This window comes from Globicephala melas, chromosome 19 (assembly GCF_963455315.2).
Source record: "Globicephala melas chromosome 19, mGloMel1.2, whole genome shotgun sequence".
In the NCBI taxonomy this organism is placed as follows: domain Eukaryota; kingdom Metazoa; phylum Chordata; class Mammalia; order Artiodactyla; family Delphinidae; genus Globicephala; species Globicephala melas.
The window spans coordinates 1,588,698-1,613,086 of record NC_083332.1 but is presented as its reverse complement, the minus strand read 5'-3'; the positions used below and the strand labels follow the sequence as shown (position 1 = coordinate 1,613,086).

The 24,389-nt window shown below is 46.1% G+C and overlaps 1 protein-coding gene and 1 pseudogene across 1 annotated transcript in view; one reads left to right on the top strand and one right to left on the bottom strand.

Moving 5' to 3' along the window:
* The first annotated feature begins 22 nt into the window (after window positions 1–22).
* On the top strand, window positions 23–24,226 carry LOC115847981 (zinc finger protein 17-like; annotated as a pseudogene).
* The window catches only part of LOC115847980 (zinc finger protein 773-like), a 30,961-nt gene continuing 23,973 nt past the window's right edge, over window positions 17,402–24,389 (bottom strand). The window contains exons 8-10 of the mRNA XM_030848256.3: window positions 20,995–22,836; window positions 20,107–20,242; window positions 17,402–17,724 (exon numbers count right to left, since the gene is read on the bottom strand). The gene's annotated coding sequence lies outside the window, so the exon portion shown is untranslated. The remainder of the gene's footprint in view (window positions 17,725–20,106; window positions 20,243–20,994; window positions 22,837–24,389) is intronic.

Below are 24,389 nucleotides of genomic sequence, written 5' to 3'. Positions count from 1 at the left end.
CTGCACGCATTCGGGGGCGGGACTTCCATAGGCTTCATGTGGGGTCCGGTTTCCGTGTTTTTTCACCTTTTTCAGGGCAGTGAGTCCTGAGTCAGGACCGAAGAGAATGGAACAGGCGAGGAGAGGCGTTGGCCCCGGTGCCCAGAGGCGGCTGTGAGGCCCCCCCGAGCCCGTAGTTGACGGCAGTGCCCTCGTTCCCGCCCCGCCCGCCGCCTCTTCCAGCTCCGTTCTTCCCACCGACCGGTGACCCCGGTGACCGAGGCTGCGCCGATGAGGCCCGCTCAGGTGGGTGCTGCGTCTCCCGGGCCCCCACCCGGCCCGACTGCCGCCTCCGAGTCCTAAATACGGACGGTGGGGCGCCCGCTCGGTTCCCTGACAGTCAGCCCCAGAGTCCAGAACAGAGGGCGGCCTTGGGAGGGGGTCCCCTTTCAGCCCGTGGACTGGGGTGAGGGAGAGAGTTCCCTCGGGGGGCCCCCTGTGCACGGCTTGCAGGTGCTACGGAGTCGGCAGCATTGGGGAAACCTGGGGTCGCTTTTGTCGTGGACAGAGGGGGAGGAGTTGTCTCACCTGAAACGGCAACCTGAGCAGGTGCAATCCGTGGAACGTTGTGAAGGGATTGGGGATGGGAGAACCGTGTCCAGAATTAGAAGTTAAAAATTGGGAGAATGGGATGCGAATGGAGGCAGGGAGACTGCTGAGGAGACCACCGCGATAGACCCCAGGAGAATTATGGCGACATGGGAGATGGGATGAGATTCTGCATAGATTTCATTAATAGAGCCTACAGGACTTTCTGATGTGCCATGTATAGCTGTGAGCAGAAGTAGGGAGTGAAGGACCATCTCAAGGTTTTTTTTTGTTTTTGTTTTGTTTTTGCGTTTTTGGCAGGAAGCAACCACAAGGATCAGGTTTCAGAAGATAATGAGTTAAATTGTGGATGTGTGACCCTAAGATACCTCAAGGTGGAGATGGCACATAGGTATGTGGACATGAAGGTCTGGATGCGGGGGAAGAGGGCTGGACTGAAGCCGTCAAACGAGTGGAGGGTGTGGACTGAACCAGGGCATGGCCTGGAGATCAGATTGAGGAGAGAGATTTTTTTTTTTTAAGAAGATGTTGGGGGTAGGAGTTTATTAATTAATTAATTTATTTTTTCTGTGTTGGGTCTTCGTTTCTGTGCGAGGGCTTTCTCTAGTTGTGGCAAGCGGGGGCCACTCTTCATCGCGGTGCTCGGGCCTCTCACTATCGCGGCCTCTCTTGTTGCAGATCACAGGCTTCAGACGCACAGGCTCAGTAGTTGTGGCTCACGGGCCTAGTTGCTCCACGGCATGTGGGATCCTCCCAGACCAGGGCTCGAACCCGTGTCCCCTGCATTAGCAGGCGGTTTCTCAACCACTGCGCCACCAGGGAAGCCCGAGGAGGGAGATTTTTAAGGTTGTTATTTCTGATGGGCCCTGTAGTGAGTGTCAGGAGAGCTGAGACTTTGAGTTTGGGGCATTAGGGGGTTCATCGTCCCTGATGTTCTCTCCATAAAGGAGCATATCTGGCATAGGAGTTACTCTGGCCTGTGTCTGTAGAAAAGGATACCTGGATGTGATGAATTGCCGGCCTGGATGGAGATGAAGCTGTAAGGTCATGTAGAATGAGCCCTGCAGGTCAGCTCTTCTCCTAGAGGAGAATCCCTGTGGAACAAAGAAATAGCCAGGTTTGTGGAGCAGATTGGTTCCAGACAAGCACACTTCTGACACACCTCTTCCACCACTCAGGGCAAGAGGAATGAGAGCTCTATAGTCAAGGGACTCCTGCAGTGCACTTGAGCGGATCCTTTGCAAACAGGAAACAGTCTTGTTTTCAAAAAGGAAAAGTACCTGACCTTCCTGTTCAGACTCTCCCTACAGCTCATTAAATTTAAAATGTTTGAAACATACTTACTGATCAAAACATCTGTTAACCAGTATCCTTCTAAATATGTACACGTAGAGGGGCAGTTAGAAATGATGACATTCAATAGATTAAACATAGGAACACTTTATAAAAAATTGCTTGAAATTTAATTTACCTGTAGTATTGGTAATACTTTAGGTGTTAGCAAATTTAGTGGAATGTTATATATCTCATTTTCTGAAAACCTTAAAAAGCAGAAACAGGAGGGGTGGGATGAGTTGGGAGATTGGGATTGACATATATATACTCTATGTATAAAGTAGATAACTGATGAGAACCTACTGTATAGCACAGGGAGCTCTACTCAATGCTCTGTGTGACCTAAACGGGAAGGAAATCTAAAAAAGAGAGGATATATGTATACGTATAACTGATTCACTTTGCTGTACAGCAGAAACTAACAAAACACTGTAAAGCAAATATACTCCAATAAAACTACTTTTTTTTAAAAAAGCAGAAACAATGCAAACCCACATTTTGAAAACCCAGTCCCTTCATTTGAACTGAAAACATGAAAAATTGTGAATCTTATGTATAGTTACAGCTGATAGGTAGTGTGTCCTCTTATGTTTAATACTACTGTCAGCCTTATGAGGTAGAAACCATTGTTATCCCTATTTTACAGTAAAGGAATTGAGGCTCAGGGAGGTTCAGTCATTAAAGAAGAGTCACACAGCTGATAATAGTGACACTGAGGTCAGAGAAACAGCATAGACAATCAGGCTGAGACCATTTTGCTCCAGGGCAGGCCAGAGGTGATAGTCTAGCCCAGCCTGTAGAATCCTAACGTGGTTGCCCATTTCTCATGACCTCCCTCTTCCCACAGGTTCCCATGGCATTTGCAGAAATGCTTATGGACCTGTACAGGTGAATGGAGGATGTGCCAGACCTTCATCCACCCCAGTTATCACCCTGATGGTTCTGCCACTCTCATATAAAGAATGCTGGTGGCCTGAGATTGTTCACCCATCCTCCCTTCCTTGGGTCTGAAGTCCCTGTGATTTCACCAAGGCCTAAGGTCTTGAACTCAGTCCCAGATTATATGGAGCTCTTCCCATTTCCAACAACTGATGGAGAAAGATGTGGAAGGATGTCGTGGGCACAGGATCCAGAATGTCCAGACGACTGGAGGTGAGACTGAGCTGAAATATTCAGGGAACTGCAAGTCTGTTACATGTGATAGGATTATGGTTGCGGGGAGTGAGTGGAGGGTAGGGGCACACAGTTATCAGGTCTCAATTACAGCCTGAGGTTTTGGGCCTCTAATCCGAGGGAAGTAGGAGCTAGGGAAGGTTTGAAGTAGAGGAGCCAGGTATTTGACCCAGGTTGTAACTGGCTGTGTGAGAGTGAAGGTAGAGGTAGAGTGACATGGGGGAAGTGACTGTGGTGGACGTTGGTTGTCGCTGGACAAGAGTCACTGCCGTGGAGGTAGCGAAGTGGTTGCCTTCTGTTTGTTTTCTGAACAGACCTGCCCACATTGAGTGATGTGGAGAGCGTGGGACTGGGAGATGAGATGGAAGGGCAAGTCAGAGGTGACCCCAAGTTTCTAGCTTTCTCTGGAAAGATGTGTTCTGGACACAGTGATCAGTAGAAATAAGGAGAGAGAGGCACTGGTGTCACTGGACCTTGTATCTCTTCCACATTTGGGAAGTGGGGGTGGAGGTTGAGGAGGGAATGGGCTTGTCGGGGGAAAGAGTAAAGATCCTGGAGAAATGAGCTGCGCATTGATTGAACCATCCCCATTTTGGCAGGGACTTGTGGTTTTTACAGACGTGGTCATACATTTCTCTCAGGAGGAGTGGGGGCTCCTTGATGAGGCTCAGAGACACCTGTACCACCATGTGATGCTGGAGAACTTTGCAGTTCTCTCATGACTAGGTAAGGCCCTCATAACCCTTCCCCCACCCCAGTGTCCTGGGCTGGGCTGTTTTTTCCAACCAAACCATGAGTAATCCTTCCTTCCTTGGTTTCCTAGCATATATGTGTGGGAGCCATTCCCAGGCTGTGTGCACCGTACTGCCTCTCCCCAAGCAGCCCCATCCCATGTTGCTCTGTAACCTTGTCTGTCCCTGGTCAAGTTACTCTGTTCAGATGCATGGAGGCCTTCCCCCTTCTTGCTGATGTTTTGGGGGGCCTGCCTGTGGCAGAAATACATGCTTACTACTTGTAGAGACCACTGACTCTGCGAGACCCTCCTCTGTAGTTCTTGCGATTTTTGAATGGGGGCCGTCATGTGTTGGCTCGCTCTGGGGGCATGCTGTCCACTCCCTTTTCCTGTGTTTCACCTGGGTTGATCTGTGCCAGGTCCCATAGAAGTGCTCACCATGAGGCAGCGAGAGGGGCCTGAGTGTCTTGAAAGGATGGACATTACTCCATCAGTGCCAAAAAGAAGTGGCTCTGGAGCTTAGGAGCTGGGAGAGGGGGTGTTGTCAAAGCTGGCTTCAAATCACACTGGAAGCCAGGCCACCACCACTGGGTGATGCCAGGGACAGTGGTCACACTTCATTTCTACATTTTCTTTCCTATTGTCATTTCTAATCTTCCAGTCCTCGGCTCCCCTGACTTTTGTAGTCTCCACCTCCTATTCCTTTGCCGTGCTGTCAACATTTGACCCACACTTAATCTATTGTGACATTTGCACATATCTTTTTTATCTAAGTTACAAGTTCCTGTATTTTTTTAATTGAAGTATAATTGATTTACAATGTTGTGTTAATCTCTACTGTACAGCAAAGTGATTCAGTTATACATAGATATACATCCTTTTATTTTTTAATATTCTTTTCCATTATGGTTTATCACAGGATATTGAATATAGTCCCCTGTACTATACAGTAGTACCTTGTTGTTTATCCATCCTATGTATAGTAGCTTACATCTGTTAACCCCAACCTCTCACTCCATCCCTCCTCCAACACCCTCCCCTTGGCAACCACCAGTCTGTTTTCTATGTCCATGAGTCTGTTTCATAGATATGTTCATTTGTGTCATATTTTAGATTCCACATATAAGTGAAATCATATGGTATTTGTCTTTCTCTTTCTGACTTACTTCACTTAGTATGATAATCTATGGCTGCATCCATGTTGCTGCAAATGGTATTATTTCATTCTTTTTTACGGTTGAGCAGTATTCTATTGTATATATGTAGCACATCTTCTTTATATATTTGGCGATGGACATTTAGGTTGCTTCTATGTCCTGGCTATTGTGAATAGTGCTGCTGTGAACATACGGGTGCATTTATCTTTTTGAATTAGAGTTTTATCTGGATATATGCCCAGGAGTGGGATTGCAGGATCATATGGTACTTCTCTTTTTAGTTTTCTGAGGAAGCTCCATAGTATTTTCCAGTGACAGCACCAACTAACATTCCCACCAACAGTGTAGGAGGGTTCCCTTTTCTCCACACTCTCTCCAGCATTTGTTATTTGTAGAGTTTTTAATGAATGGCCATTCTATTTGCACATATCTTTAAACAGTCCTTGGATACCAACTACTGGGTCACAATCAGACATCTCTGGCTCTGGACACAGCCTTCTACCCAGTACTCACTTCTCACCGGCAGCCATGGCCTTGTGGAAAGCCATTTTCAGAGGAGTGAGCTGGGGACCCTTCTCCTCCCTGCACTGTACCCCTTCCTTGTGTCCTTGCCTACTGTCAGGGCTCTCCCATCATCTGAGCTTCCCAGGCACAGCTCTGCACAGCAGGCCTTCTCACTGGCTCTGGCCCCTGTTGCTTATCATCAGTCCTATGGATTTATTCGTAGGTGTGGGTGACACATATTTGTTGTGGGGCTGCTCCCCCCACCAGTGTCAATATGCTTCACCAGCATTTCTCTGGTTGCAGGTTGTTGGCATGGAGCCCAGGATGAGGAGCCAGCTTCAGAGCAAGGTGTTTCTATAGAAGTGTCACTGGCCAGGACGCCAAAGCCAGGTCCCTCCATCGGGAATGCCCAGCCCTGTGGGACATGCAGCTCACTCTTGAAAGACATTCTGTCCCTGGCTGAGCAGGGTGGAATGCACCCTGGGCAAGGACTATACACTTGTGAGGTAAAGCTTTGCCAGCACCAAAAACGTCACATTAGAGAGAAACTTTCCTGAAAGGACAAGGGGAGGCCTTCATTTGTGAAAAACTGTACTGTCCACATGACACAGAGGACCTTCACATGCAGGGAAGGAGGGAAGGACTTCCCAGCCAGCACAGGCCCTCTCCAGCACCAGCCTCTTCATGGTGTGGGAAAGCCACATGGGGACATTGCAGATGGAGAGGACTTTCAAAATGGGCAAAGTGCTTACAAGTGCACTCAGTGTGGGAAAGCCTTCAGCCATAACCATACACTTGTTGACCAAGAGAAGATCCACACTGGAGAATAGTTTTATGAGCATAGGGAATGTGGGAAGGCCTTTCTTAGAAAGTCCCACCACGAGCAGCATCAGAAAGTCCACACTGAGCCTGGGCTTTATGAGCACTCAGAATGTGGAGTATTCGTTACAGAAATATCTGGCCTCAATGACTACCAGAGAATTCACACAAGGCCAAGGCCTTTTGAGTGCAGCCTTCTTTAGACCGTCCCAACTCGTTGGTCACCAGAAAATCCACACTGAAGAAAGAACTTACGGTGGTAGTGAGTGTGGAAAATTCTTTAGGAACTGTTCCACACTCATTAGACACCAGAGAGTTCACACTGGAGAAAGGCCTTTTGAGTGCACTGAATGCAGGAGAGCCTTCACCTGCAAATATAGGCTTGTTGAGTACCAGAAAATCCACAGTGGTGAAAAGACTGTTTCAGCCACAAAGACACAGTTGTTGAGCACCAGAAAATCCACACTGGAGAAAGGCCTTACAAGTGCAGTGAATGTGGGAAATTCCTTATGGACAGCTCTTCACTCATTATTCATTAGAAAGTTCACACTGGACAAAGACGTTATGAGTACGGCAAATGTGGAAAAAAATTTTTTTAATTTATTTATTTTTGGCTGCTTTGGGTCTTTGTTGATGCACGCGGGCTTTCTCTAGTTGTGGGGAGCGGGGGCTACTCTTTGTTGTGGTGCACGGGCTTCTCATTATGGTGTCTTCTCTTGTTGTTGAGCACGGGCTCTAGGGCACGTGGGCTTCAATAGTTGCAGCGCATGGGCTCAGTAGTTGTGGTTCGTGGGCTCTAGAGCTCAGGCTCAGTAGTTGTGGCACACAGGCTTAGTTGCTTCACGGCATGTGGGATCTTCCTGGACCAGGGCTCGAACCCGTGTCCCCTGCATTGGCAGGAGGATTCTTAATCACTGCGCCACGAGGGAAGCCCCAAATGTGGAAAATTCTTTAGGTACCGCTACACCCTTATTAGACATCAGAGAAATCATACTGGAGAAAGGCCTTATGAGTGCATCGATGTACGAAATCCTTTTGTTGCAGCTCCACACTCATTAGACATTGGACAAATCCCACCGGAGAAAGGCCTTATTAGTGCAGCTAATGTGGGAAATTTTTGTAGTAAAACTCCAGAGTCAGTACACACTAGCGAGTTCACGTTGATGTGAGGCATTATAAGAACAGCAAATAAGGGAACATCTTTACATACAGCTCTGGTCTTGTTAAACACTGTTGAATTTACACCAGAGAAATGCCTTCTGAGTGCAGTGAGTGCTGGAAAGTCTGTAGTCAAAACTTCCATTCATTTGGCTCCAAAAAGTTCACACCAGAGAAAGAACTTATGAAGGAAGCAAATGGGGAAAGGACTTCAGCCGAAAGTCTGCTCTGATTGGCACTGTGAAGTACATATTATGTACTTTTGGGTTTTCTTTTCCTTCTTATTGTGTTAAAATACACACACATAAAACTTGCCATCTTTTAAGTATTTTAGTGTGCCGTTCAGTACCGTGAGGTACATTCACACTGTTGTGCAACCTAATCTCCAGAGCTCCTCTTGTTTTGCAAAAATGAAACCCTGTACTCATTAAATAACAACTCGTACTCCTCTCCTTCTCCAGCCCCTGGAAACCACTATTCTCTGTCTCCTTGAATTTGAGTGCCCCAGCTGCCTCATGTAAGAAGAATCATACAGTTTTTGTAGTTTTGTGAAGACTTCATTTACCAGAATCTCACATTTCACGTATCACATGTTCTGTTTCAGAAGTCCTTTCCTTTTTAAGCCTGAGTTATACTCCATTGTATGCATATACACATCTTTATCCATTCATCTGGTGATGAAGACTTCCCTTGTTTCCATATTTTAGCTGTTGTAAAGAGTGCAGCTGTGAGAACGACTGCACAAATATCTCCTTGAGATCCTGTTTTCAGTTATTTTCAGTGTATAGCCAGAAGTGGAATTCCTGGATCATATGGTCATTTTTTTTAAAAAATTTATTTTTGGCTGCATTGGGTCTTCATTGCTGCACACGGCCTTTCTCTAGTTGTGGAGTGCGGGCTTCTCATTGCAGTGGCTTCTCGTTGTGAAGCACCAGCTCTAGGCACGTGGGCTTCAGTAGTTGTGGCTCGCAGGCTCAGTAGTTGTGGCATACGGGCTTAGTTGCTTCGTGGCATGTGGGATCTTCCCAGACCAGGGCTCAAACCCGTGTCCCCTGCATTGGCAGGCAGATTCTTAACCACTGCACCACCAGGGAAGTCCCCAATCTATTTTTAACATTTTGAACTCTTTCCTTTATTGGCTATACCATTTTATGCTCCCATCAAACGTCCACAGAGTTCCAGTATCTCCACATCCTCATTGACATAATTCTATTTTCCGTTTCATGTTTAATAGTAGCTATCCTAATGGATGTGAGGTAATATCTCACTGTAGTTTTGTTTATTTTATTTTATATATATATTTTTTATGGCTGCGTCGGGTCCTAGTTGCAGCATGCGGGCTCTTTGTTGTGGCACATGGGCTTCTCTAGTGTGGCATGCAGATTTTCTCTTCTCTAGTTGTGGCCCGTGGGCTTCTCTCTAGGTGTGGTGTGCAGGTTTTCTGTTCTTTAGTTGTGGCGCGTGGGCTCCAGAGCATATGGGCTGTATAGTTGTGGCATGCAGGCTCCAGAGCGTGTGGGCTCTGTAGTTTGCAGCATGCGGGCTCTCTAGTTGAGGAGCGCGAGCTCAGTAGTTGTGATGCGTGGGCTTAGTTGCCCTGTGGCATTTGGGATCTTAGTTCCCCAACTAGGGATCGAACTCACATCCCCTGCATTGCAAGGTGGATTCTTTACCACTGGACCACCAGGGAAGTTCCCTTACTGTAGTTTTGTTTAGCATTTCCCTAATGATTAATGATCATGTCTTCTTGGCCATTTGTGTATATTCTTTGTAAAAATCTCTATGTTTACCCCTTTAAAATTTTTCTTATTGGTGAGTTTTAGCAGTTCTTTATATAATCTGGATACTGACCACTTATCAAATATATGATTTGCAAATGCTTTTCTTCCATTCAGTAGCTTGCCATTTCACTCTGTTGATTGTGTCCTTTGCACAGAAGTTTGTACCCTTATTTTTGCTTTTGTTTCCTATGCTTTTCATGTCAATGCCAAGAAGTTATAAATCCAATGTCATGAAGCGTTTCCCCTATGTCTTCATCTAAGAGTTTTTGAGCTTACATCGTACTGTCAGGTCTTTGTTTATTTTGAGTTCATTTTTGGGTGTGGTGTAAGGTAAGGGTCCAACTTCATTCATTTGAATGCAGATATCCACTGTAATTTGTTGGAGAGACTGTCCTCCTCCCATTGAATTGCGTTGGCACTCTTGTTGATTATTTGATCAAATATACTGTCTTACAGTTTGGGGCACTCTGTTCTGTTTCATTGGCCTAAAGTTTTGTGTTTATGGCAGTACCAGTGTTTTGTTTTTGCTTTTTAAAAATTTTTATTACAATGTAGTTAATTTACAATGTTGTGTTAGTTTCAGGTGTACAGCAAAGTGAATCAGTTATTCGTATACATATATCCACTCTTTTTTAGATTCTTTTCCCATATAGACAATTACAGAGTTTTGAGTAGAGTTCCCTGTGTTAGACAGTAGCTCCTTATTAGTTATATTTCAGTTTTGAGTCCCTGGCTTGATGTTAGTCATTTCCTCTTTTAGAGCAGCAGCTGATTAAGACCACAACCAATCACTGTCTATATCAGGCACTCACACTCTGGACACCATCCCTTATGTCCCAGGGCCAGGAAACCAGGCAACTGGAGACAGCCTGTATGCCCCTGACCCCATGAAATTATTCCAGCTAGGTCATCCATGGGGAGCCTGGGAAACCTAGGTAGCCCCAGACCACCTGCTATATATAGGGTGCTCCCTACAGCCCCAGGTTACTTACTGTGTCCCTGTACAGCCTGTTGTGTGCCCTGCCTGATGCCCTTGTCTCATCCTAAGCCCTAGGTAACAGAATTCTTCTTATCTACCCAAGTGTCATCAAGAACTTTTAAATCTTACAAAACAACTACAAACCCAGAAGAGTGTTAGGAATGCAGTGAATGTTGAAAGTTATTCAGCTATTAGCCTAAACTCAAACAGCACTGGTAAATTTAAATCGGAGAAACATCTTCGGAGTGCAGGCAACATGCTGTTTCCTTGTTCTACGTAATTACAGAGCGACATTTGGAGATTAGTCTTTGTGAAAGAGAACTCAGCCATAAATTGAACTTCATGCCTCCAGACATCCCAGGAAGATTCTCTTAAGTACCAAGTATATTGGAAGCTTTCATGATAACACCTTGCACTTCCGGACCTGCCTGGAGTCCTTGCCAGAAATAAGTTGTTACCAGTATCTGTTATGTTAGCCTTCCCTCCTCTGCCACACGGCAGGGTGCCGCACTGTGTATGAATCATCCTTACAGTGCTTGGGAGGCAGGAAGCTACACTTTCTTCCTTCATCTGGAGGACTCACCCGTCTCTTGACTTTTGGGGTATCTCATTCACTTCCCACTGATTGTTTTGGGTGGGATATTACCCAGTTCTGGACAAGAGGACTCCAGCTGGCTTCTGCAGGCAGCTTGTGGAGATTTCACTTCTTCGTGAGTATATTTGATTGACTTGTAATGGTTGGGTTGATTTTTCCACCCTCAGAGTCACCCGACCCAGGACTATCAGCAGAGCTTAGAAGGGTTTGAATTCCGCTCTATCCCCAGAATCAAAGCTCTCAGACACCAGGGAACACTACCCTGCTCACCTGTCCCATGACTCCAAGATTCAACCCTTCTCTCACTCATGAACTCAGGATACATTTCTGCCATAGCAGTAGAATTTTTTCACTGCATGCACCTGCTTTCACATATGTGTACCATACTTAATGACGAGCTCCTTCCCTGCTCAAGGGCAGGACCCATATCTCTGTCATCCATATCATCCCACTACTCAGAACACAGTGCTTGGTGGGTGGAGCAGCAAGGCCACAGCCAGACCCTCTGAGTGACCACAGATATGAAGACAAGGCAGAGAAAACTGGATGGTGAGAGAATGAACCCTAGTGGGTCCTTCACCCACTGGGATGCATCTCATATGTCTTGCAGTTTGGGGCCCAGGTCCCTTTATGGACCACCTTGTCCCAAGGAGCTCCCAGTTATGGAAAGAATAACCCTCTGCTTTGAACCAAGAATTGTTTCCTGAGAGTGGATTCTCTGACTCTCATGGATCCCAAGGCTCAGATTCATGTACAGCTACAGCTACAACCCAGACAATTATCTTGAGAGGAGATATAAGAGGGTAGTGTCTTCAAAACGCAACTTAACTTTCCTACAGAATACAGGAACCACACAAGCTATTCTCAAAACATTATAAATTTAGCGGAAAAAATGATGTTTTTTCTCACTGAGAGCCGTGTGTGCAGTAACAATATTGGATAAAACACAACATAAAGGGTTCGTGTCCACCTTGGCAACACAAAAGTATGTATTTGATTATATAAAAGGCTCCAAGGAGGGCTCAACTGAACAGTACATTTTTTTAAACCAAAGGTCATATTGATTATTTCATGCAGCTTTGAAATTAGTCCCAAAGACAGTCCCAAGGGAGGAATTTCAACACAACCTGACTGATAAGAGCATCCTGAGAATAAGACCACAGTAGTAACTGTGAAACCCATACGTGGCTACCTGTATGCATCCTGGTTTTCCTGTTAAAGTTCCAGTCACTTTACAATGTTTCACAGAAACTTTTTTTCCCCTGCAAAAAGCGCTATTTTTTCCATTTGGCCCAAGGCTTGGAGAGGGCTCCAGGGTGGTTAACAAGCTGCCCAGTGGCTGCAGGGACAGGCTTCAGGGAGAAGCCCTGACCCCAGAGGGGCTCCTCACAGGCCGCTGGGCTCCAGGGGCTCCTAGTGGTGCCTGAGGCTGAGCCTTTGGAAGAAACATTCGCCCAGCCCAGCCTGGGGGCCGAGCAGCCTGCGGAGGTTGGTCAGGTGGTCGCCAATCTTCTTGATGAATTTCACCTGCTCATCCAGGAAGTGGCTCCAGGAAGTCCAGAGGTGGAGTCTGCGCGGGCAGAGCCCAGGGCCTGCGGACCCACAGGGCCTGGCGCAGGTTCTTCTCCGTCAGCCGGGCGGCTTCCACGGCGTCCTGGGCTTTCCCCACGCTCCTGGGACGGCTTCGGCACGTCCTGGAAGAGGGCGCGGCCACAGCGCTGCTTTTGCCTTTTCCAGTGAGCTCGGGCCCTCCGACTCCTCCTCGGCCAGTTCGCGAAACAATGTCTCACGCCCTCGAGAAGCGCAGAGACAGGTAGGTATGGGAGAGAGGCAGATGCACGTTATCAGGCGGGTGACTGCGGCCTCCACCTGGCGGAGTAATTGTGACGAATCTGGGAGCTCATGCTTTGTCGGCAACAAGGAGCTAAGCTCAGAAAGTGGTGTTGGCTGGTCCCGGAGGGCGAGGAGAGCTGAGTGGGTGGTTCCAAGGTTGTGACTGGAAAAAAGGTTGGAGAGTGGTCAGAGTCAGGAGGAAGGGGCGCCCCTGGGTCTGTTCAGTCCAAATGCTGTTGAAATGAGAGATCTGCCAGACGGCCAAGAAACTTTTATAAAATTAAGCAATGAGCTTTCTTTTCTATGTTTGTTTCTCTGAATTTAACTTAGCTATGTGTTTTATTGTCTTTGTTGTAGTTGCAGTTCAGCACATAGAAAATTAGAAACGCCCGTCTACTCAGGAGTAAAGACTTCAAGAAACACCAGGAAGAGGAAAGACTTAGGACTCACCTGGGATGACAACACAGCTACATGATCATCCTCACCCTTCTGGGTAAAATACAAACTTCCCAAACAATGGCTAACAATCCAGGGAAATAATTCCTCCCTTTGCCAAACCATCCTTGATCCGCTGTCCCTGAAACTTCCTCAACGCATACGGACCCTCCAGTAGAGACCATAACCTCCCCCAACTCTGTCCCCTTCAGACTGTGATTCCTGGGCCTTGTTAGCAGGCATTTCGGATATAGTTTTCTGCTACCAGGGCTTGGGCTGATTTGCTTCCATCACGTGACCTTTAGTGTTTACATTCGGTCTTCAAACGTGTGAGACTGCAGGTTGTGGCAAGATGAGCACCCAGCTCCTGTTCTGGCTGCCATCAGCACATCATCAAACCTACAGGTATGGTGCTAGGATGGGGAAGAGCAGGGGTTATGTCCCAGCCAGGTTGAAACCACCTGTCACACTCGGTCCACGTGCATGATTGTGTGATCCTGTGTGTATATCCACACACTAGGCTTTTGGGCCTCCCTATCCCATGCTTGTCTCACAAGTCTCCCTGGAGCATTTGTGCATTTGTGTCCTCATACCTGGTGTGGTAGTTCAGCACCTCTCTCTATTCCCACAAGCCTCTAATGTGTGCCACATACACTGGTTGTGTGTCTCATGACTATCACATGTCTTTTCTGTTGTGGACGTGGTGTAATGCATGTGTGTGCGTAGGCTTGTTGAGGGGTGTCAGCATGCAGACCTCATCACAGTGTCCCCAGGATGCCTGTGCACGGGCCTCCAAGTTGTGCTGTGGTGTATCATTATTGTTACCGGACTCAGTGGGTCCTTGCCTTGGGGTGCATAGCCAGTGAACACACCAAGTACTTTCAGTTAAAGCAGAAGCATTTATTACTTGTGACAAGTAAGGAGACAGGGAGATAGCTCTCAAAGCACTGGACTGAAGTATTAAGCCTGGGGGGCATGCATATTCAAGAAAGGACCGGCTTGGAAAATGTTACTGTAGGTTGCCAAAATCTGCAAGCAAGCAGGCACTGGGTTGTTTGCTCACAGTGTGTTATCTTGTTCACTGGGATTCACTGTAACCTTTTCGGAATGTTGGGTATTTGGAGCTTTGTGCCATGAATCTCCTCCAATCTCTTTTCTTAGAGCATTTCCGTTAGCAAACTTCTAATTCTGAATTCTTTCTCTGTCCCTTTGAGACGTACATAAAACTTTCGAAAAGCTAAATAATCCTCTTGTCAGTTTTACAACTGTGTAAAAATGTGCTCCCGGGATTTTAATTTATGGAGGTGACTGAGTGAGGACAGGAGAGGCTACTGCCGTTGAAAGTTCCCCAAGGAAACGACAGGCACAGCAGGACACGTAAGACCACATGAAGCCTGTCACGTGGAGGTGTCAGGAAGCAGAGAGGAGTTGGGGCTGTGCCTTTATGACCACAGTGGCGGGAAGAACTAGGTAGTGACTTCCACTAGTGGGCAGGAAGCAAAAACACACATGCTATAGCTGGGAGTTTGTAACCCGTGGCCATGAGACCAGCTCGGAGGTGGGCCGGGACGTAACGAGGTCGGGCATCCGGGCGGCCGGCAGTGCGCCCTCGCCGGCCAGCGATCCGGATCCGTCCCGCTAATGTTCCCGCCGGTTGTCGGGCGCCATCTGGCGGTCACGTTTATTTTGTCCCTTCCCGTCCGGAGCTCGGGCGACGTCTGCAGGGGATGGGATTCGGCCGCGATGCCCGAGGCAGAGTTCCGGGAGGTCGGCGGGGCTGGCGGGATCATTCCGGTCTTGCCGGGCGGGCGCGCTTAGTGCTCTCTCCGGAGGTTGTACCTGCAGACTTATAGGGAAGAGGCTGGGTCCCCTCCGGTTGCCGAAGGGAGCAGGAAGGGGGTCTCCCGGCTCCGGAGGTGGGAACCGGGCCGGGTGGGGAGGACCGAGGAGGGCGTGAGCCGTTCGGCCGCGGGCTCGCGTGGCCTGGTCTGCAGAGGTTCCCCCGTGGGGTTTTCCCGGGTCCTGATTCAGAGGCCGGCCGGCCCCGCACTGCCTGCGGGCGAACCAGGTAGGGTAAGCCGGGCCGCCTCTGCCCCCGGGGTCGGGGGTAGAAGGGGGGGCCGTCAGCAGGTTCTGTCATTTTCTTCACAAGGGAATTAGTGATGCAGCCCTGGTCTCCAGCTCTGAAGGGCTTCCCCTACTCGTCAAGAGGTAAAGTAAACATTTCAATCACAGCCAAGGAGTTTTTTTGCGTTGAATGGGCTCTGTCTGCTTGGTGTATCATGAATGGGTGCGGTTTCTGTCTTTATAATGTCTTTAGTGGGCTGTCTGTGATGTGCCTCAGTTTAGTTTCGAGCTCATAGAAGGAAGTATGTTTTTTCTCTACTTTGTGGAAAAGGTCTTGTTTTATTATCTCCCCAACATTGGTCACCGTGTCAAACAGTATAAGATCCAATACAGGTGAAAGTGAGAAACGTAGCAAATCCTAAAACAACGGCTATTGCAAGAAGGAAGAGTATTTTCTAGTATCAATTGTGTAGGCTAAAGGGGGGATTAGTTACAAATGGCTAGGAGAAAACCTTTGGTTTCAGAAGTGTAACCCTGTGCCAATGTTTTTCAAACCCTGCACTTAAAATGCATTTTATTTTTAAGTTGATTATACGTAACAAAACTTTTTAAAAAGCACAATTACGTTCTGGAATGTGGAAGACCACCTTCAGGTTAAATAAATTGCTATCCACACTTCCAGAAGTTAGAGAAGCTATTATGAATTAAGGGCTAATGATCTGTTACAGTGAAAGGATACAGATGAAAAGCAGGAAAGATGGCACAATAGGATAAAGTCACAGAGGGACCACATTGCCAGCTTCCTGTGCCCTGTCACTTAGGCCTCACAGCATCCGTGGGTGACAATATGAAGTGTACTGCTAAGGGGGGACCTCACACAAGACCTGGTATTATACAGGCTTTTTTTAGTATGTCACGCACAAGGGACACCTGTGTGGCTGAACTTACTCTCTAGCTTCTCTGAATGTCAAACAGCTACAGAGACCCTAAGGCTCCCCTACCCACTGGCATGTCAGATTATTAGTATAAATTAGCTAGCATGGCACAAGGTCCCGGGTAAACACACTCTTATTAGTCCAAATGTTTCAAGGGCTTAGAAGTTATCTCCCAAGAGTCGGGCCACTCTGCCAAACGTTTCTTTCAAATGAATACACATTGGACAACACAGGCCTGTGATGTAATCCTTTATACAGGTCAAGTAAAAATACTCAAAACTTGGACCCTTGTTTTAGCACATGTCGGTACTTATCTATGTCCTCAACCTTATTTATGGGCATCTGTATAAGGGAAATAGTAGAAAGGAGCGCTACTGCATGTGTTCCCCAGTCCACATTGGATGACCTTGAAACTGTGCCCCATAGGGGTTAACAGAAGCTGATGACTAACAACTTCTTGAGCTAGAATTATTAAAAAAAAGGGAATATCATGTCAAAACCCCTCGCTTGTGAACTGCCTTAATTGGTTAAGCTCACTTGGGTGGGGTTTTTTTTCTCCTACTTGCATGTGCTCCAACTTCCTCCCTAGTTGGGCCATGTAGGTTTTCTCTTCTCTAGTTGTGGAGTGGGCTCAGTTTGTGGCATGTAAGGCTTAGTTGCCCCACTGCATGTGGGATCGTAGTTCCCTGACCAGGGATTGTATCACCCTCATCCCTTATATTGGAAGGTGGATTCTTTACCACTGGACCACCAGGGAAGTCCCACACTGTAGAAAACATCTCTGACAGGGTGGGGACACTGTAGGGAAGGGAGCCTCAGTTGTTTTTTTAGGAAATTGGAGTCAGCTCTTATCCAGCTATGTGTGAAGAACAGAAGCCTGTAATGCAGATACAGCTGTACACACTACTGCCTCACTTTTTCTCTGATTGCCCTTCCCCCCACCTAAGACTACCCTGCCTCTTTGTCCCCTACAGCACCTCACCTCCAGGAAGGTGGCTGTGAGACTTTTTTGTCTCCTGGCTTGTGCTGCCTTGTGAGTGAAATTCCTCTCTGGCAAGCTTTGACGTCCCACTGTTTGGCTTCTTGCACCTCTGGTTTAGTAAAATAACCTCCTGTTCACAGTGTGAAACTCCCCACAGTTGGAGTATTCATACCAGGGAAATTGGCAAACACAATAATTGGGGGGGGGTGTTGGGTTTTTTTTTAAGTAGGTGTTTAGACTTACAGTAATGGAGACTATGTTAATAAGGACTACATGTGGGGCACTAAACATTTATTCCATCCAGCAAAGTCACTGAGAAAAAACAAGTTGCAACACATTTCTTTTTATTCTCTCCACAGTTACTAATAAAAAGACATTTTAATCAAAGAAGACAATACACCTGGCAAAGAACACAGGAATGTTCAACATCATGAATCACTAGAGAAATGCATGAGACCACAGTGAGGTATGTATCCACACTTTTAAAACAGCTAATATTCAGGGGCTTCTGTAGTGATGCAATGGTTGAGAGTCTGTCTGCCGATGCGGGGACACGGGTTCGTGCCCCGGTCCGGGAAGATCCCACATGCTGCAGAGTGGCTGGGCCCGTGAGCCATGGCAGCTGAGCCTGCACGTCCAGAGCCTGTGCTCTGCAACGGGAGAGGCCACAACAGTGAGAGGCCCGTGTACCGCAAAAAAAGTAATATTCAAAACAGTAACCATACCAACCCACTACTGGTGCGGAACACAGGGGATGGAAGGTTCCCAATGCAAAAAGGATACAACCGTATTCATTCATTTTGAAATATGAAACCAGGGGTGTAAGACTCTGTACTTCCACTGCAGGGGCCACAGGTTCAATCCCTGGTTGGGGTAGATGCCCCATGGTGTGTGATGTGGCAAAAAAAAAAAAAAAAAAATTAGAATATGAAACATAAAGACCCCAATGATATTAAAAGTCTAGAAAACACTAACTGAATGGGAAAAAAGGAAATCAATAGTAGTTGCCTGGGAGTTGTGAGGGGGTGTTCAAAGGTGGGTGTGGCAGTGATGGTGGATGTTTGTAATTATGACAATTATGACACTGGTTCTGGGGGTTTATATGTATCAAAATTTAATCAAGCTGCACATTTTATGAGGTATGTTCAAATTCAATACATGCCCATATACAGCTCAATTAAATTTTGGCTCCACATAAAAATCTGAATTTGGGGTGTGTGTGTGCCATGTGCCTTGCAGGAGCCAAGGATCCCCCTGGAATCTTACTCTGAATCTCCTTTTCAGTAGAACTCTGGCAAACCACAACCCCATCCTTGACTCCTTGTCTCATGGGAGGGATTCTGTAGTAGTAGCGATGAAGACTGGTGAGCAATGAAAGGTTTTTTTTAATTTTATTTTTCGTTGTGTTGGGCCGTTGTTGCTGTGCCTGGGCTTTCTCTAGCTGTGGTGAGCAGAGGCTACTCTTTGTTGTGGTGTGGGGGATTCTCATTGCAGTGGTCTCTCTTGTTGCAGAGCACAGGCCCTGGAAGTTGTGGCACACAGGCCTAGTTGCTATGAGGCATGTGGGATCTTCCCAGGCCAGGGCTTGAACCCCTGTCCCCTGCAGCAGGTGGATTCTTAACCACCGTGCCACCAGGGGAATCCCTGAAAAGTGTTTCCACTTAAGTTATCCAAGAACTCTGCCTGGGTCCTAAAAATCACATGCCTGTACTACACGATTTCCACACTCATTCCCCATTGTTTTCACTGTGCATCAAATGGCCTTGAGATAAACTATTTGCAGATGCTGAGGGAATCCTAAAACCTTTACGTTACTCAGTCTGACACTGACTGAGGCTCAGGAGGTTTCTGCAAAAACCTTTATGCAAAACAGCCACAGTGGTGGGAACATACATGAATGCAATTTTATATTTTATTCCTTCTTCTTTGGTAGTCTCTCCCTATAATTCCCTGTTTTAGTCCCACAGAGAGCCCTGCACTCTACCCCAGAAGGCCTTGGACAACGATGCAAAATGGGCCAGAACTGGAGTGAAAACTATTCTCTGCCATGATACTACCCCCAGTGAGGTATACTAAGTTTGGAACACCCACAAAACCTGTTCCTGTGTCCTGTCCTAGCCAGTTGATGGAAGAGAATGACAAAACCCACGTGCTCAGGGAATCCATGCTTTTCTACAGGGGATACGAGAGCACAAAAGGCTACCTACCCTGATCACACTTAGATGACTGAGTCCCAGTATGGGGATCTGCCACTTGGAAAAGGTAAGAAACTCACAGTGACAGTAAGTCAGAAAGTAGAGCATAGCTCCTGAAAAGCTTCCTACAAACCTCGTACTCACGGGCAATCTGCACACTAGGGTTGTTCAGTTGTATGGCATTCAACTTCCATTGATGAGTCCCTCACAAAGCCTATTCAGTTTGATGTATTAACTAAGGAGACAGCTCATGTGCTACTCTCCTCATCTCATTTCAAGGCCTTTCTCCAGTATGAACTCTGGTGATAGATGAGGTTATAGACCTTTGGCTGAAAGCTTTCTTACATTTGCTGCACTCATGGTCTTTTTCTGTGGCGTGACCTGTTTGGTGTTCAGTAAGCTGGGTGTTTTGGCTGAAGAATTCTCCATATTTAGTGCATGCATGTGTTTTTTTCCTCCAGTGTGACTGTCTTCTTAAGGCCTCTCTCCTGTGTGGACTCTCTCATGCTCTGCAAGCCTATACATCCAGGGGTAGGCTTTCCCACACTCATAGCACTTATAGAGACTTTTACCATTGTGAAACACTGCTGTGCAGTCAGCATCCTTTTGTGGAGTGACCTGGTGCTGGAGAAGGCTAGAGCTACCAGGGAAATCCATCCCAGCCTCCTGGCATGTGAAGGAGTTCTTGGCTGCATGGACTATGTGGCTCCTCATAAAGGCCTTACCCCTGTCTCTTCTAAAGAGTTTCCCTCCTCTGTGCTGGTGAAATTTCACACCTGACACACACAGTTTCTGGCCAGGAATTGTTCCCAGGTCTTCACCTAGAGGCAAACTTACTGTTTAAGGCCAGGCTACACATCTTCCAGGGACAGGACTTTGGATGGACAGGTCTCTGAAGTATTTATTCATGGCACTTCTACAGAAACATTCTGCTCAGAAATTATCTCCTTGTGCTCTGCTCCATGCCAACAAACTGAAAGCAGAGAAATGACACAATGTTGGGGGGAGTGCACACAGAAATGAGGTACACAGTCACTGGCTTTGGCACCAAAACACTGTGGGGCACAGGACATGATCCTGATATAATTTGAACCCCTGATGCCAAATCAATGGGGCCAAGCCCACTTTGAACCCCTCATGCTGGGGCTTGGAGTCATGTCCACTCTGTCATGTCCCAGGGTTCACCTCCCAGCTCCAGTTGGACAACAACATGGAACCTAGAAAATGCAAGTCCTAAGGGAAAGACAGGACAGGTGAACAGTCAGTACTAGCCCAGGAGAACAACCAATCCCCCAAAAAACCTGAGGAAAGAAAAACAGTGTCACAAAAAGAACCAGTGTCCCTGCTGGATCCCAACAATTCCTGGTACAGTCAGGGCCCAGGAAATATCAGCTGGAAGGGGGCAGAACCTAGCGCACAGAGGTGTGTGGGTCTACAGAGTCAACTTAGCAGGGAGTGGCTGAGACTGATGGAACCCACTGAACTAATTCCAAGTCTTATGACCCAGAAAAACTTCACTGAAAAAACTTCAGAGCTGCTGGTACTGGGGATACTTCTGAAAGGAGGTCGTACTCATTCAGCCTTGGCACCAATAACACAGATGAGAGGGAAGCAGTAATAGAGATGTGCCCACTGTCTAGGAGTCTGTGAAAAAACAGACTTGCCTTTGGAAAAGGGAAAGGCAGAGACCTGCCCAGGATGCTGGGATAGGTGGGAGGGCCTTACCCAATGATGCAACAAGTGCAAAGGGCTCCAGGATCACATCACGGCACAGGAATCTCTGGGCCTCATCAAGAAGCTTCCATTCCTCCTGGGAAAAGTACCCAGCCACGTCCTCAAAAGTCACAGGGCCCTGTGATGATGGGACAGATTTGTACATAAGCAGCCTCTCTCCCCAGGACCCCATAAGTACTTCTAAACCCAGCCCATACTCTGGGTTCATCATCCACCCCAGCTCCGTGACTTAGAGGGCAGTGGGCCCAATAACTCTTCATGCTTCCTTTATCAGTATGTATGACCCTGAGCAACAACAGGCAGGTGGACAGAGAGATACCATGTAATCTGTGAGCCTGGTATGCAGGGCCCTTTCCCTTTCCTCCAAGACAACAGCCTGAGTGTACTCACTATCATGTCTCCCAGATACAAGCAAACTTAGCCCCATCCTTCTCTCTTATACTTCTAGTACTAGGGCTTGGGGCAATTACTTCACACACTTTCCTCACATGCATATTACTCACTGAACCTCCTCATACATTACATGTCTACCATCATTCTCAGAACAGAAACCTCATGCTACCATTCTAATTCTGCCCCTCTTGCTCTCTGTCCTTATCAGTTGTTAACAGACCTACATGTCCTAGAGCACTCCCATCACAATCACATCCTCAAGCATTTGTATATACTAGCCCCATTACTAAGACAACCTTTCATGTCTCAGTCCGCTGGCTGCCAAAAATGGGAATCTGTCCATAAAACCTAGGATCTACAGACACCAAGTCCATGAAGACACCTGACACCAGTGCAGGGGCCATAAATGGTTCTGCTGAGCGAACCATTTAATATTTCAGGCAAAGACAAATACTCAAGAGAAAAATAAAGCATGTAAAAGAGGGCAGAAAATGTTATAGAGTTGTGCCATAAGGTCATGTGGATACCTTGAGAAAAGGCTGTCCAGAAGTGGGACAAAAAAGTGCAAAGCCTCTCTATCAGAGTCATGTCTGGTGTGTATGAACAGCATCCACAAGGCTAGTGTGACTGGAGCCCATTGAGCCAGAAGAATAAGGGATTGTGTTGGAGAGGAAATGGTTCTTTTCAAATTTTACTTTGGTTATATTAAAAATTATTACTTTATAAAAATCTCCACCTTACATAATCCATAGATTAAATTCTGATTTGGAATTATGCTAACATTACATAATAGGATTCAAGAATATATACTTTTTATACTTATCCACCATATTCTTTGATATATCCATTTTTTTCCCCCATACCTGTTCAGAGAGACTATCTGTAATTTCCTACTAGATTTCTTCTCCAGGGGTAGAGATCATGAACCACAATTTACTGAATTCACACTGAATATGACTCTCTGGAAAAGGGATTCTTGCCAGAATCAAAGTGCTTGGCCTCCAGCACTTGGGGATAACTGGGCATCATTGCTGACTCTTTAAACTTAAGAGAACTGCAACAAGCTATAGGACTTGACCTCTAGTCCATCTGCATTGTAGAAACACAGAAATACCTTATTGAGTTCTTAACATCTTGCATTATCACTTTTTACACTTACAATGTCACTTACAATGACAAAAAGTGATAATGACAAAGCATTATCACTTTTTACACTTACAATGATTCATTTTATCACCCTTAAAACAAGTATTTTAACAAGATAGCTTAATCATTTATGATTTTCCACTAAAATAAGTATTATTCAGGAACTTCCCTGGTGGTCCAGTGATTAAAAATCTGCCTTCCAATGCAGGGGATGCAGGTTGGATCCCACATACTGTGGTGGGGCAACTGAGCCCATGTGCTTCAACGAAAGATCCTGTGTGCTGCAACTAAGACCTGACACAGCCAAAAATAAATAAAACAATACATAAGCATTATTTGAAGAGTACAATCACATTCTACCTGAAAAAGAATTCAGAGTAATGATAGTAAAGATGATTCAAAATCTCAGAAAAAGAATGGAAACAGATGGAGAAGATACAAGAAATGTTTAAAAGAAAGGTAGATTTGATGAACAATACAATACCTGAAATGAAAAATACACTGGAGGGATTCAATAGCAGGATAACTAAGGTAGAAGAACGACTAAGTGAGCTTGGATGACAGAGTGGTGGAAATAACAACATTTAATGAACCAACATTTGCATTATAAGGGTCGAAGAAGAGAAAGGGAAAGGGCCTGAGAAAATATTTGAGGAGATTACAGCCGAAAACATCCCTAACATGGGAAAGGAAACACCCGAGTCCAAGAAGTGCAGAGTCCCATACAGGATAAACCCAAGGAGAAACACACCAAAACACATATTAATCAAACTGATACAAATTAAACACAAAGGAAAAATATTAAAAGCAGCAAGGGAAAAGCAACAAATAACACACAAAGGAATGATAACCATAAGGCTATATCAGCTGATTTTTCAACAGAAACTCTGCAGGCCAAAGTGGCACAATATATATTTAAATGGTGAAAGGGAAAAAACCTACAACCAGCAATACTCTACTCAGCAAGGCTTTCATTCAGATTAGATGGAGAAATTAAAAGCTTTACAGACAAGACAAGCAAAAGCAAAGAGAATTCAGCACCACCAGACCAACTTTGCAAAAAGTGCTAAAAGAACTTCTCTAGGCAGAAAAGAAAAGGTCACAACTAGAAACAAGAAAATCACAAAAGGGAAAGCTCATCAGTAAAGGCAAACAGACAGTAAAAGAAGGAAACCAAAAAAAAAAAAAAAAAAAAAAAGAAGGAAACCATCCACACACGAAATATGATATCAAAACAGCAACCATGAGGAGTACAAATGCAGGAAATGGGAATTGCGTTTGAAATTAAGACACCAGCACCTCAAAACAATCCTGTACATACATAGACTGCTATATAAAAACCACATAGATGCAGGGGACACGGGTTCAAGTCCTGGTCGGGTAAGATCGCACATGCCATGGAGCAAGTAAGCCTGTGTGCCACAACTACCGAGTGTGCACTCTAGAGCCCCCAAGCCACAATTACTGAGCTCACGTGCCTAGAGCCAATGCTCTGCAATGAGAAGCCATGTAAATGAAAAGCCTGCACACTGCAATGAAGAGTAGCTCCCAATTGCCGCAACTAGAGAAAGCCCGCACACAGCAACAAACACCCAACTCAGCCAAAAAGAAAAAAAACATACAGGCAGACTGCAAACCAAAAAATTACAATAGGTTCAAAAAAAGAAAAAAAAAAAAACCCAAACACAACACTAAAGATAATCATCAAACCACAAGAGATGAAATCAAAAGGAAGGGAAGACAGAACACCAGACAAAAACAAATCCAAAGTTGGGGAACTATGATCCCTCAAGCCATGGGAAGAAGAAAAAATAAAAGAAATTGCCTATATGAAATCCAAAGAAAGC